At 38.7% G+C, this 15,146-nt stretch overlaps 2 long non-coding RNA genes across 2 annotated transcripts; both read left to right on the top strand.

Annotated features, from left to right (window-relative positions):
* Positions 1–2,444: 2,444 nt before the first annotated feature.
* LOC122966788 lies at positions 2,445–3,125 on the top strand. The gene is made up of 3 exons (XR_006398462.1): positions 2,445–2,539; positions 2,644–2,713; positions 2,807–3,125. It is a non-coding gene; the product is annotated as an uncharacterized LOC122966788 (long non-coding RNA).
* An 8,423-nt stretch (positions 3,126–11,548) lies between these two features.
* Positions 11,549–12,242, top strand: LOC122966787. Its single transcript, XR_006398461.1, has 3 exons — positions 11,549–11,643; positions 11,748–11,817; positions 11,911–12,242. It is a non-coding gene; the product is annotated as an uncharacterized LOC122966787 (long non-coding RNA).
* The last annotated feature ends 2,904 nt before the right edge of the window (positions 12,243–15,146 follow it).

Genomic DNA, 15,146 nt, shown 5'->3' with positions numbered 1-15,146 from the left:
CAGTCAGGAGCAAGAGCATGATAGTAGTATGAAACAACTTAGAGATAAGTGGTGCTTGGACAACAAGTGTAACAAATGAAGGACCCAGTAAAATGCCCCAAAGTGCAAAAATGCTAAATATAGGCTACTATATATAACTATACTCTGTTTTCTAAACCAATTCACCAAATCTGCTGGCGGATTAGTATTAAGTTATTACATGCAGTCATCAGAAACAGCAGATGAATGCAGTCTTATAATTTTAGTGTCAAACATTACAACAACAAAGTACAAACTCAGCGTCTACCTTTATATTAAATGATATCATACATTCTCTGGAGAAGAAACATCACTGTGTTGCACTGTTTGTTGACCTTTACAAGGCTCTTGATACAGTTGACCACTGTATTTTACTGAACAAAGTATGTTGTCTTGGTTTGTATGATCCTGCTCAAAAGTGGTTTCATGCATATTTGTCTGAAAGAACTCAGACGAACTGTCACATCAACCTCCCTTTTAACAACCAAAGGGGTACCACAAGGTTCTATGCTTGGTCTATTATTATTTGCAGTCTACATAAACGTTATTATTCTAACACAGGCTAATGACATAATTTTTTATGCAGATGATATCATTTTGTATACACATTAAAGATGTGCAGAGCCCAGTATTTGTATTCATATCTATATTTGTTTAAGCAGCAAAATGATTTGTATTTGTATTCAATTAAAACTGAATTTGGCTTAAAAATCCTGTTTTTGTTTTTTATTACTCTTTTCATTTTAGAAAAAGAAAGTGTTACAATAAGTGTTCATGAATAAACTACCTTACGAAGGAGGTCCCTACACTGGGTCTCGAACTAGAGTCTCCCAGATCATAGACCACTATGCTGACTACTGAGTTAAAACTTTGCTCATTGCCTCATTGCAGACAGACCTCTACCTATGTATACACCCATAACACAGAGACAGCACATTGTGTAATGTGCAGGGAAGAACTTCAGAGGCAATTATTGCTTTGAACTTTTCATTTATTGCCTATTTTTTACAACCTAACTTTTTGGAAAGGAGAAGAAGAACAACAGGTTATGGACAGTCCTTTGGGAGCACTTTGTGTGTGTCAGTAGCTCAGCTTTATCTCTGGGGAACACCCCCAACTTCAGGACTTATGTCCATATAAGAAATGTGCATCATGGCAGGTTGATGTGACTCCCCTCGTTGAGACCTGCTGATAGATGTAACAGCGGAGCAGAGGACAAAGACTGAGATAGCGATGTAACTGACCTGCACACTGGTATTTGACATGTTTATTTTTTCTTCCCCAAAACAAATAATTTTAAAAATATTTGTATGAAATAAATATTCATAAAAAAACCATTATTTGTGCTTTTTTGAATAATGTGTTCAGATTCGGGCACACCACTAGTGCATACGTTTTAATTGTGACCTGCTGAGGGACTGCAGATGAAAATGAGCTGTAAGGTCAATGAAATCTATGATCAGTGAAGTTTTAATTGGATTTAACTTGAATTATTTTTCATTTCATTAAATCGAAGCTTCCATTTATCAACGTCTGGTCTGGTTTGGATTGGCCAGCGAACAGGACAGGAACAGACTACAGCGGACAGTCAGGTCTGCTGACCTGCCCACCATCCAGGACCTGTATGTTGTGTCTGCTTGAGTATCACTTCAACTTATTATACAACTTACAGCAATAATCAGATGGAGACTGACATCTTAGTGCAGCGATGGCTATTTTATCCTGTCTTCGACTACAGGTGTGCCCTCTAGTAACTCTTACATATAATGTGGTATTCTTGCCAACAGGTGTCAGTGAGAGGCCATGAAACACAATATATGACACTGTACACCTCCAGAGTCAGGAAACAGTCAGGGGAAATCACCACAGACCCCTCACACCCTGAACATAAGCTGTTCCACCTTCTCCCCTCTTTACACTAAAACCACCAGACACAGGAACAGTTTCTTCCCCCTTGCTGTCACACTCATGATCAGTTAATTCACTGTGGCACTGTGCAATAAACCTGGAACAGTATAATACTCACTGTACCCACAAATATTTATTTTAGTCTAAAATACAAAATGTGCAATAACATGTATACATTTCATGCATTCCTATATATTTGAACAGGCTGTATATACTGTACATAACCACCTACTATATGTACATAAAGTAACATGTGAACATCTGAAGATTGTTGTGTTGTTATCTGTGTAAGTACAAGTTCTCATCATCACCTTTGACCCTCAGCAGTGGCCTTCACTCAGGCCTCTAATCCTCAAGGACTGATGGCTCCAGGATGAGGATAGCACACTGGGTGAGTACACAGTGTCAGTTCAGCATCATGCTTTTTCCATAGCTGATCTGTACTGATGAGTGCCAGTAATCTCACTGGGTTGTGCAATTCTTTTTTACAATCACTAGAGACCCTGCCTGATCTGAACCGTAAGGTTCTCTGTGATCACGATGAATGGATATGTCTATAACTCTGTGACATCATCAGGAGATCTGGATCAATGGACCTGATGCTTCTTGTCAAGTAAATATGCACTTGTGTTTATTTTATAGTGCAATGTTACGTTGTGCAAGTTGTTTCTAGTTAAGTAATGTCTGTTTTGCTTGTCTGTGTTTTTTTTAATTTAGCCTGTTAAAAGCTCCTGTGTCTCCTTGAACTGGTCTCATCTTCGGTCCTTCAGCACATCAGTGCAACATGGTGAGGAATGAAACTTTTACTGCTGTTGGTTCATAGACAGACATTTTATGTTCATTATATCACATTCAGTCATACTGACTTCTGTCCCTCCAGCCTCTGTCCAGACTCTTCTGGTCGTCCTCCTTCACCTCAGACCTCTACACATCCCTCCTCTGGTCAGAATGCAGCCTCAGCCCCCAGCTGATGATGCATGATACCTGTATGAAAAAACATCAGAACTTTCTTCCAGATGAGATTCGGTCCTGTGCTCGCTTGAGAAGACAGCAACAGGTTACTACCGGTCATGAAAGGCCTCTACACTTACCTGCAGCTTGCCGCTGTGTGAAAGGCGGAGATAGTGTCCACTAAACTGAAGAGGAGAGCTAATTTAAAGGACAGTTCCGGAGTATTTAAACTTTCCCTCAAATGTGGTTATAGGCGTTTGGTTGTTGTTTTACTAATAATAATTAATATTGTTTAATTATTTGTTATTCTTCTATTTGCTTTATTTAGATTAGATTTTTATAGTTGTTTCTTTAGTTTAATTTGATCCATAATAAAAGTTAACGGGGAAAATAACAGAACATGAAAAGAAAAATCTTGTTTGTGGTTCTTTTGTTGTTCAGACCAACAGTTAACACAGATTTCTAACTAGATGGTGAATAAGAAAACAAATAAAATATAAAACTTGAGAGTGATACATTTGAGTTTAATCTATAATTTGTCTCCACTCAGTGATGTTGTGATGTAACAGATCAGTCTGATCAGCTGCAGTGTCCAATCAATAACTTATTTCCAATAAGGGGGTGTGTTAGCCGTGAAAAGACTGCTGTGAAGGCTGCTCTCGTGTATCCTTGCTCATGGCTCCTCCATGTTGTCACTACAGGATTTGAGTCAATGGTGGAGTAGCACATGCGTGAGTGGATCCACCATCTTGGACATCTAGGTCCAGCAATACCAGTTGGACAAACCACATGTTGTCACTACATGTGAGTGTCAACAGTGGATTTTACACACATTTCTCACAGCACATGAGTTATTATTTAAAAATGTTTGGTTCATTTTCAAATTCTTTGGCAAAATGCAAAACTGTACTCATTCAATAATGTACCTGAATGTGTTTGTCTGAGCTCTGTCTTGTGTTTCTTCCATCTTTGACATTAATTTGATAAAACACCGGGACTTTTTTCTTTTTATTTAGTTGTTTTTATATTGTTTATTTTGGTAAAACTGTTTGGTTTACATTCAAGATGTAACTCTTTGGCCTGAAATGTGATAGAGATGGTTACTGAGTGAATTACTCTGTTTCTACACCAAACATTTTTATGTAATAACTCATATGCTGTGAAAAATGCATGTAAAATCCACAGTTGATCGTATAGTGACTCAAGTCCTGTAGCAACAACATGTGGTTTGTCCAGGTAGTGTTGCCGTACCCAGCTGTCCAAGATGGTGGATCCGATCTCGCATGCCAAACCCAAATCCACAGTTGACTCAAATCAATTCAGAATAAATTAAAATGAAAAGGGGTAGCAAGGTCTGAGAGATATTCCTTTATTTACAACAATTTACAACAATTATTTACAGCATTTCTGATGAAACACTGTCAGTATAGGGGGAGGGTATTCAGGGTATGGGGATGTCTTGTGGGTGTTTTAGGGTCCTCAGGATCTAGCAAGGCACTGGCACTAGGGTATGTTGGGAGGTACTCAAGGTATGGGGAGGTACTTGTGGTATGGGAGGTTCCTCATGGAGGAACTTTGGGTGGCAAGGTGGTTTTAAGGTGGTATTCAGGGTGTGGGGGAGGTACTTGGTGTACAGGGAGGTAATCAGTGTTCTGGGTTTTATTCAGGGTGTGGTAGAAGTACTTTGGATATGGCAGGGCACTTGAGGTATGCAGAGATACTCAGTGTATGGCCTTTGTGGTATGGGGGGTAGGGGTACTAAGGATATTTGGAGGGTATTCAGGGTATGGATAGGTGTCTACAGGGTGTGAGGGTGATAATCAGCATGTGGGAAGGTGCTCAGGATATAGGGAGGTAATCAGGGTTCTGGGGTTTACTCAGGGTATGGTGGTTGGTATTTGGGGTATGGCAGGGTACTTGAGGTACTTGAGGTACTCAGTGTATGGGGAGGTCCTCATGGTATGGGGGCAATGGGTACTCAGGATATCTGGAGGGTATTCAGGGTATGGGGGACCACCCTAAAGATCAAGTGGAATGACACGTAGCCCCCAGCTGTGTTTGATTTAAAGTCCTGTGCTCCCTCGTGCCTTTAGTGTTTTCAGTTCTCTGATCTTTTATTTAACTTGTGTAAAGTGTGTTTGAGCCCTGAACCTCCTAGAGTCAGTTACTGCTGCAGGAGCTGGTTAGAAACTCTTAAAGTTTTGATTTCCACCTTATATATTACCTGAAGAATCTTAAAAGCATAAGTTTGTAACTTCCTCAAACTGATGTTGTGTAACTGCCTGTTAGAGGAGATAAACATCTTCATCTAATAGGGAACATGTCCATATTTCGTAAGATGTTTTTCGTGTTAGCTCCTAAAAGTTGCCATTGTCACCGCTCGACTGTTGGGTAACTTCCTGAGAGAACAGATGCTGAGATGGAGATAACTTCTGCGTGCACATAGTGTTTAAAGATTTGTTGTTTTCACGCAGCTGACACCTGTATAACCAGTTGGACTCATCATATGACAGCCAAGTATTCCTTATTTATTCCATGTGTATGTTCACTACCAAACAGGAAGTAGCATGTCCTTCATGTAGGGAGGTGGACGGTTTATGTCCCATCACTGACCTGACCTTCACACACAAAATCTGATTATTTTGTTTGAAAAAGATTCACTTATAAAGCTGCTGCAGTGGATTCCTCAAACATCAGTCACTTCAAAACTGAATAAATATTCATGTAATTTATTAGAAATTGAATCAGCTTTGCAGACTGATTTTAATACCCTACAATACTGGCTCACAGCTAATAAATTACTACTCAATAAAACTAAATCTCACACTATGATTTTTGCCAAAGCATTAAATCAATATCTAAAGCTTATTAATGTGTCATTGCCTGTCTTGATGGCGCTCCACTGCAAAGAGTTGAACACACCAAACACCTGGGCTTATGGCTTGACCCTATGACTTGACTTCATTTAAATGTCATATTAATGATATTGTGAAGAAACTGAACCTTATTATATATTCAGTGTTCTTTACCTATCCAGAAACTGCTCTTCATTTACTGTTAGAAAGAAGCTTGCATTACAACCAGGGTAGGAATTTCATGGTGGCCACGATCGCCACAGCCGTCCGTCGTTGCCCCCTCATTCTGGCTGTGATTCCCCAAAAATTATTTCAACCATAGCGCTGACATATTATCTTGTATTCGTATACTCTTTGGTAGAGGGGGTATGATGCCATTGACAGGTGACCAAATGAAACGGACCATTGCCTTGTTTAAAATTATGGATTTCTCTGGGTTTGAAAATTGTTGGAAACATTTGGGATAATGTAAGATGATGATGAGTCATATTAAAGACTCTCTCTCTCTCTCTCTCTCTCTCTCTCTCTCTCTCACACACACACACACGGAGTACTGCATTTCAATACTCCCAAGAAGTTTCATTCCTTTATTTGACCTCTTTGACTTTATGACACACACCCTCCCTCCCTTCCTAGAAGAACAGGTATGGCAATTGTCAGAGAGTAGAGGAGTGCTTTACTTGATACTACTATACTATATGATACTATAATATGACAACTTAAAATGTTTGTGTTTTTTTAATTGATATTAAAAAAGTGAATTTTTATTATTTTTCATGCCACTTCTTTTTTGTTTTTTTTTCTTATTGGAAAGTCAAGTTATTTATTTGTAGGTTCCAAATCCTCTTATTTCACTTAATGGCCTTTGTTCCCTAAAACATTTTGTGACATTGAAGGCCAAATGGTCTTGCCCATAAAATGACGAAATTCCAAGCCTGGTTACAACTGATTTCATGTTGGATTACGCTGATGTTGTATATCAGGCTGTATCCAAAACTTCCTCCTCTCCATATAGTTTATAATAGAGTATGCAGATTTGTTCTTGGCTGTACTTTCACAACTAACCATTGTATAATGTATGAAACTCTCAATTAGCCCTCTACCCATCTTACAAAGAGGGTGGCAGTGGCTGCAGATTATTTTTAAATGTATGCATCTCAACTATCTAACTATTTAAAACAGTTTATGGTACCTTCCTCTTCTAATGATCAATTTAGACACTCTATAAAGCTCTTTTTTCTGTTCCTGCAGTCTTTAAGTGAATAGCTGAGAAAGCCTTTATGTTTAAAGCTCCCTTTGATTGGAATAATCTACCTGTAAATATTTAATCCATATCATCCTTCCACTTGTTCAAAAATGCCCTGTCCTATAGGATCAGTTGTACTTGTCCATAATAACACTATCTATAATTGTGTTTTATAACTTTATTACTTAATGCTATCACTGACATGAATACTTTTCTATAATCTATGAATGAATTATCCATTTTCATGCTCTGCTTGGAGTGATTTGATTTTGATTTTGTATGTCTTACTTGATATTTATCGGGTTTTTGTTGTTGTTTGTTTTTTTTTTGTCACATTTGGTATTGTTTAATTATTTTGTTGTTATTTTTGTTTTTTATATTAAATGTTTTGTTTAATTTTGCTTATATTGTATTATTGTCTTTGAGGACCCCCATTGAAAACAAGATGGTACAAGGGGTTCAAGAGGTTATTCCTAATAAAGAATTTATTGAGTTTGTAACTTCCTCAAACCAATGTTGTGTAACTACCTGACAGGCAGTCAAAGATAAACATCTTCAACTAATAGGAAACATGTTTGGTAAAAAGTTGAGGGGGTCATCTCCTAAAAGTTGCCATTGTCACCGCTCGGCTGTTGGGTAACTTCCTGAGAGGACAGATGCTGTGTTGGAGATAACTTTTGTGTGCACATAGTGTTTAAAGATTTGTTTGTTTCCCGCAGTTGATACATGTATAACTCTTCGGACTCATCATATGACATCCAAGTATTCCTAATTTATTATTAATAGTCAAATGGTACTGTTAATGGCATCATCCGTGCCCCATCCTTGTTTGTAAGCAAATTGGATTGGATCTAGTACAGACCTGACCTCTGCTTTAAGTACAGACACCATTTTTTTTGTCAAAGCATTTCACCACAGTTGAAGTCAGAGCCACAAGTCTATCATCATTATTTTCAATAGGACAAGGTTTTTTTTGGAACTGGAATAATGATTGACTTTTTCCAGATGGCAGGGCCAGTTTGTGAGTCCACAGACCACTGGAAAACAGGGCACCATGCTAGGGTGAGTTCTTCTGCACAGGTCTGTAAGAGAAGATCAGAGATGCCATCTGTGCCTGTGGATTTCGTTGTGCATACATGTCTAAAAAGTGACTGAGTCTTGTGTGGGTCAACCACCAACCTGAAGCTTGGGTTAGTAGTTGAGATGGTCTCCAGCACATTACATTCCAAAGAAAAGTCCTGCGTTTCAATCCTAAGAAAAAACTCATTCAGTTCATTGGCTTTTTGCAGATCATCATTAGTGATGAGGCGCTTCCTATTTGTGTTCATAACTTTCATAGAGTCCCATATCTTTTCTATTCTATTCTATTGAGATACAATTCTGGTGTATAATCTCCCTGTGTTCCTACCTTGCATCCCTCAACATTTGGTTAAGTTCCTTTCCTTTTTCTTGATTTCTGAAAGCAATATTTTTCTGATTGATGCAATCCTTTACCTTCTTAGTTATGTAAGGCTCATTGTTGGGATACATGAATGTTATGGCACCAATTACAAGTAGAAGCCCATAGCGAAACGCACATATATGATAAAAAAAACTGTGTCACCAAAAGGTACAGGCTGGCTCACTGTAGGCCATCACTCTCACACATAATGCACACATATGTGTACTTACACACACACACATACACAAACAGATGAAACAACCAAAGTCCGTTCCTATCTTTAAAATGTCTTCCTCCTGGTTTTACTTGTAGGAAAGTTCAGAGCTCTAACAATGTCACTTTCCAATGTCATCAATGTTAAGTCAGGCATGATTTAATTTTAATTTAATGTTTTGATTTGACGTTTTGATCTTTAACAGATGTTTTGGTTTAACTGGTGACTGTGACTGTCTGTGTGGATGTGGATTGCAACGAGATTCAGAGTTTCATCTCAAGCAAGCTATTTAAAAAGAGTGATGTCAGAAAAATAAGTGAGGAAATGTGAATGCTTCTTGTTGTTAACACCTGTTTCGGTTTAACTACTGACTGTGTTAACTAGCAACAGAACAGGTTAAGGGGTCAAAGGCCACATATAGGTTTAGGCTCTTTCCTTCCTGTGTCCTTGGGAGATGTGGCTCTTATCAAGCATACATGGGCATATAGATGTATACCTTGTGGCTATAATCATATAAGCTGATATACTGACCGATCACAGATCATTTCTCTGTTCCTTCTGCAACTATAATAGAATAGGTTTGCTCTCTGGTCTATGGCTAAAAAATGCTAAATATAGGCTACTATATATAACTATATTCTGTTTTCTAAACCAATTCACCAAATCTGCTGGCGGATTAGTATTAAGTTATTACATGCACTCATCAGAAACAGCAGATGAATGCAGTCTTATAATTTTAGTGTCAAACATTACAACAACAAAGTACAAACTCAGCGTCTACCTTTATATTAAATGATATCATACATTCTCTGGAGAAGAAACATCACTGTGTTGCACTGTTTGTTGACCTTTACAAGGCTCTTGATACAGTTGACCACTGTATTTTACTGAACAAAGTATGTTGTCTTGGTTTGTATGATCCTGCTCAAAAGTGGTTTCATGCATATTTGTCTGAAAGAACTCAGACGAACTGTCACATCAACCTCCCTTTTAACAACCAAAGGGGTACCACAAGGTTCTATGCTTGGTCTATTATTATTTGCAGTCTACATAAACGTTATTATTCTAACACAGACTAATGACATAATTTTTTATGCAGATGATATCATTTTGTATACACATTAAAGATGTGCAGAGCCCAGTATTTGTATTCATATCTATATTTGTTTAAGCAGCAAAATGATTTGTATTTGTATTCAATTAAAACTGGAATTTGGCTTAAAAATCCTGTTTTTGTTTTTTATTACTCTTTTCATTTTAGAAAAAGAAAGTGTTACAATAAGTGTTCATGAATAAACTACCTTACGAAGGAGGTCCCTACACTGGGTCTCGAACTAGAGTCTCCCAGATCATAGACCACTATGCTGACTACTGAGTTAAAACTTTGCTCATTGCAGACAGACCTCTACCTATGTATACACCCATAACACAGAGACAGCACATTGTGTAATGTGCAGGGAAGAACTTCAGAGGCAATTATTGCTTTGAACTTTTCATTTATTGCCTATTTTTTACAACCTAACTTTTTGGAAAGGAGAAGAAGAACAACAGGTTATGGACAGTCCCTTGGGAGCACTTTGTGTGTGTCAGTAGCTCAGCTTTATCTCTGGGGAACACCCCCAACTTCAGGACTTATGTCCATATAAGAAATGTGCATCATGGCAGGTTGATGTGACTCCCCTCGTTGAGACCTGCTGATAGATGTAACAGCGGAGCAGAGGACAGAGACTGATAGCGATGTAACTGACCTGCACACTGGTATTTGACATGTTTATTTTTTCTTCCCCAAAACAAATAATTAAAAAAATATTTGTATGAAATAAATATTCATAAAAAACCCATTATTTGTGCTTTTTTGAATAATGTATTCAGATCCGGACACACCACTAGTGCATACGTTTTAATTGTGACCTGCTGAGGGACTGCAGATGAAAATGAGCTGTAAGTTCAATGAAATCTATGATCAGTGAAGTTTTAATTGGATTTAACTTGAATTATTTTTCATTTCATTAAATCGAAGCTTCCATTTATCAACTTAAAGGTCTGGTCTGGTTTGAATTGGCCAGCGAACAGGACAGGAACAGACTACAGCGGACAGTCAGGTCTGCTGACCTGCCCACCATCCAAGACCTGTATGTTGTGTCTGCTTGAGTATCACTTCAACTTATTATACAACTTACAGCAATAATCAGATGGAGACTGACATCTTAGTGCAGCGATGGCTATTTTATCCTGTCTTCGACTACAGGTGTACACTCTAGGTATTCTTGCCAACAGGTGTCAGTGAGAGGCCATGAAACACAATATATGACACTGTACACCTCCAGAGTCAGGAAACAGTCAGGGGAAATCACCACAGACCCCTCACACCCTGAACATAAGCTGTTCCACCTTCTCCCCTCTTTACACTAAAACCACCAGACACAGGAACAGTTTCTTCCCCCTTGCTGTCACACTCATGATCAGTTAATTCACTGTGGCACTGTGCAATAAACCTGGAACAGTATGATACTCACTGTACCCACAAATATTTATTTTAGATAAAATACAAAATGTGTAATAACATGTATACATTTCATGCATTCCTATATATTTGAACAGGCTGTATATACTGTACATAACCACCTACTATATGTACATAAAGTAACATGTGAACATCTGAAGATTGTTGTGTTGTTATCTGTGTAAGTACAAGTTCTCATCATCACCTTTGACCCTCAGCAGTGGCCTTCACTCAGGCCTCTAATCCTCAAGGACTGATGGCTCCAGGATGAGGATAGCACACTGGGTGAGTACACAGTGTCAGTTCAGCATCATGCTTTTTCCATAGCTGATCTGTACTGATGAGTGCCAGTAATCTCACTGGGTTGTGCAATTCTTTTTTACAATCACTAGAGACCCTGCCTGATCTGAACCGTAAGGTTCTCTGTGATCACGATGAATGGATATGTCTATAACTCTGTGACATCATCAGGAGATCTGGATCAATGGACCTGATGCTTCTTGTCAAGTAAATATGCACTTGTGTTTATTTTATAGTGCAATGTTACGTTGTGCAAGTTGTTTCTAGTTAAGTAATGTCTGTTTTGCTTGTCTGTGTTTTTTTTAATTTAGCCTGTTAAAAGCTCCTGTGTCTCCTTGAACTGGTCTCATCTTCGGTCCTTCAGCACATCAGTGCAACATGGTGAGGAATGAAACTTTTACTGCTGTTGGTTCATAGACAGACATTTTATGTTCATTATATCACATTCAGTCATACTGACTTCTGTCCCTCCAGCCTCTGTCCAGACTCTTCTGGTCGTCCTCCTTCACCTCAGACCTCTACACATCCCTCCTCTGGTCAGAATGCAGCCTCAGCCCCCAGCTGATGATGCATGATACCTGTATGAAAAAACATCAGAACTTTCTTCCAGATGAGATTCGGTCCTGTGCTCGCTTGAGAAGACAGCAACAGGTTACTACCGGTCATGAAAGGCCTCTACACTTACCTGCAGCTTGCCGCTGTGTGAAAGGCGGAGATAGTGTCCACTAAACTGAAGAGGAGAGCTAATTTAAAGGACAGTTCCGGAGTATTTAAACTTTCCCTCAAATGTGGTTATAGGAGTTTGGTTGTTGTTTTACTAATAATAATCAATATTGTTTAATTATTTGTTATTCTTCTATTTGCTTTATTTAGATTAGATTTTTATAGTTGTTTCTTTAGTTTAATTTGATCCATAATAAAAGTTAACGGGGAAAATAACAGAACATGAAAAGAAAAATCTTGTTTGTGGTTCTTTTGTTGTTCAGACCAACAGTTAACACAGATTTCTAACTAGATGGTGAATAAGAAAACAAATAAAATATAAAACTTGAGAGTGATACATTTGAGTTTAATCTATAATTTGTCTCCACTCAGTGATGTTGTTATGTAACAGATCAGTCTGATCAGCTGCAGTGTCCAATCAATAACTTATTTCCAATAAGGTGTACACATTCAGGTACACATGTACCTGAATGTGTTTGTCTGAGCTCTGTCTTGTGTTTCTTCCATCTTTGACATTAATTTGATAAAACACCGGGACTTTTTTCTTTTTATTTAGTTGTTTTTATATTGTTTATTTTGGTAAAACTGTTTGGTTTACGTTCAAGATGTAACTCTTTGGCCTGAAATGTGATAGAGATGGTTACTGAGTGAATTACTCTGTTTCTACACCAAACATTTTTATGTAATAACTCATATGCTGTGAAAAATGCATGTAAAATCCACAGTTGATCGTATAGTGACTCAAGTCCTGTAGCAACAACATGTTGTTTGTCCAGGTAGTGTTGCCGTACCCAGCTGTCCAAGATGGTGGATCCGCTCTCGCATGCCAAACCCAAATCCACAGTTGACTCAAATCAATTCAGAATAAATTAAAATGAAAAGGGGTAGCAAGGTCTGAGAGATATTCCTTTATTTACAACAATTATTTACAGCATTTCTGATGAAACACTGTCAGTATAGGGGGAGGGTATTCAGGGTATGGGGATGTCTTGTGGGTGTTTTAGGGTCCTCAGGATCTAGCAAGGCACTGGCACTAGGGTATGTTGGGAGGTACTCAAGGTATGGGGAGGTACTTGTGGTATGGGAGGTTCCTCATGGAGGAACTTTGGGTGGCAAGGTGGTTTTAAGGTGGTGTTCAGGGTGTGGGGAAGGTACTTGGTGTACAGGGAGGTAATCAGTGTTCTTGGTTTTATTCAAGGTGTGGTAGAAGTACTTTGGATATGGCAGGGCACTTGAGGTATGCAGAGATACTCAGTGTATGGCCTTTGTGGTATGGGGGGTAGGGGTACTAAGGATATTTGGAGGGTATTCAGGGTATGGATAGGTGTCTACAGGGTGTGAGGGTGATAATCAGCATGTGGGAAGGCGCTCAGGATATAGGGAGGTAATCAGGGTTCTGGGGTTTACTCAGGGTATGGTGGTCGGTATTTGGGGTATGGCAGGGTACTTGAGGTACTTGAGGTACTCAGTGTATGGGGAGGTCCTCATGGTATGGGGGCAATGGGTACTCAGGATATCTGGAGGGTATTCAGGGTATGGGGGACCACCCTAAAGATCAAGTGGAATGACACGTAGCCCCCAGCTGTGTTTGATTTAAAGTCCTGTGCTCCCTCGTGCCTTTAGTGTTTTCAGTTCTCTGATCTTTTATTTAACTTGTGTAAAGTGTGTTTGAGCCCTGAACCTCCTAGAGTCAGTTACTGCTGCAGGAGCTGGTTAGAAACTCTTAAAGTTTTGATTTCCACCTTATATATTACCTGAAGAATCTTAAAAGCATAAGTTTGTAACTTCCTCAAACTGATGTTGTGTAACTGCCTGTTAGAGGAGATAAACATCTTCATCTAATAGGGAACATGTCCATATTTCGTAAGATGTTTTTCGTGTTAGCTCCTAAAAGTTGCCATTGTCACCGCTCGACTGTTGGGTAACTTCCTGAGAGAACAGATGCTGAGATGGAGATAACTTCTGCGTGCACATAGTGTTTAAAGATTTGTTGGTTTCACGCAGCTGACACCTGTATAACCAGTTGGACTCATCATATGACAGCCAAGTATTCCTTATTTATTCCATGTGTATGTCCACTACCAAACAGGAAGTAGCATGTCCTTCATGTAGGGAGGTGGACGGTTTATGTCCCATCACTGACCTGACCTTCACACACAAAATCTGATTATTTTGTTTGAAAAAGATTCACTTATAAAGCTGCTGCAGTGGATTCCTCAAACATCAGTCACTTCAAAACTGAATAAATATTCATGTAATTTATTAGAGATTGAATCAGCTTTGCAGACTGATTTTAATACCCTACAATACTGGCTCACAGCTAATAAATTACTACTCAATAAAACTAAATCTCACACTATGATTTTTGCCAAAGCATTAAATCAATATCTAAAGCTTATTAATGTGTCATTGCCTGTCTTGATGGCGCTCCACTGCAAAGAGTTGAACACACCAAACACCTGGGCTTATGGCTTGACCCTATGGCTTGACTTCATTTAAATGTCATATTAATGATATTGTGAAGAAACTGAACCTTATTATATATTCAGTGTTCTTTACCTATCCAGAAACTGCTCTTCATTTACTGTTAGAAAGAAGCTTGCATTACAACCAGGGTAGGAATTTCATGGTGGCCACGATCGCCACAGCCGTCCGTCGTTGCCCCCTCATTCTGGCTGTGATTCCCCAAAAATTATTTCAACCATAGCGCTGACATATTATCTTGTATTCGTATACTCTTTGGTAGAGGGGGTATGATGCCATTGACAGGTGACCAAATGAAACGGACCATTGCCTTGTTTAAAATTATGGATTTCTCTGGGTTTGAAAATTGTTGGAAACATTTGGGATAATGTAAGATGATGATGAGTCATATTAAAGACTCTCTCTCTCTCTCTCTCTCTCTCTCTCTCTCACACACACACACACACACACGGAGTACTGCATTTCAATACTCCCAAGAAGTTTCATTCCTTTATTTGACCTCT

The sequence above is a fragment of the Thunnus albacares genome, chromosome 17 (assembly GCF_914725855.1).
Source record: "Thunnus albacares chromosome 17, fThuAlb1.1, whole genome shotgun sequence".
NCBI classification, from domain to species: domain Eukaryota; kingdom Metazoa; phylum Chordata; class Actinopteri; order Scombriformes; family Scombridae; genus Thunnus; species Thunnus albacares.
Note: the sequence above shows the minus strand (reverse complement) of the source record. Positions and strands in the feature narration are given on the sequence as shown.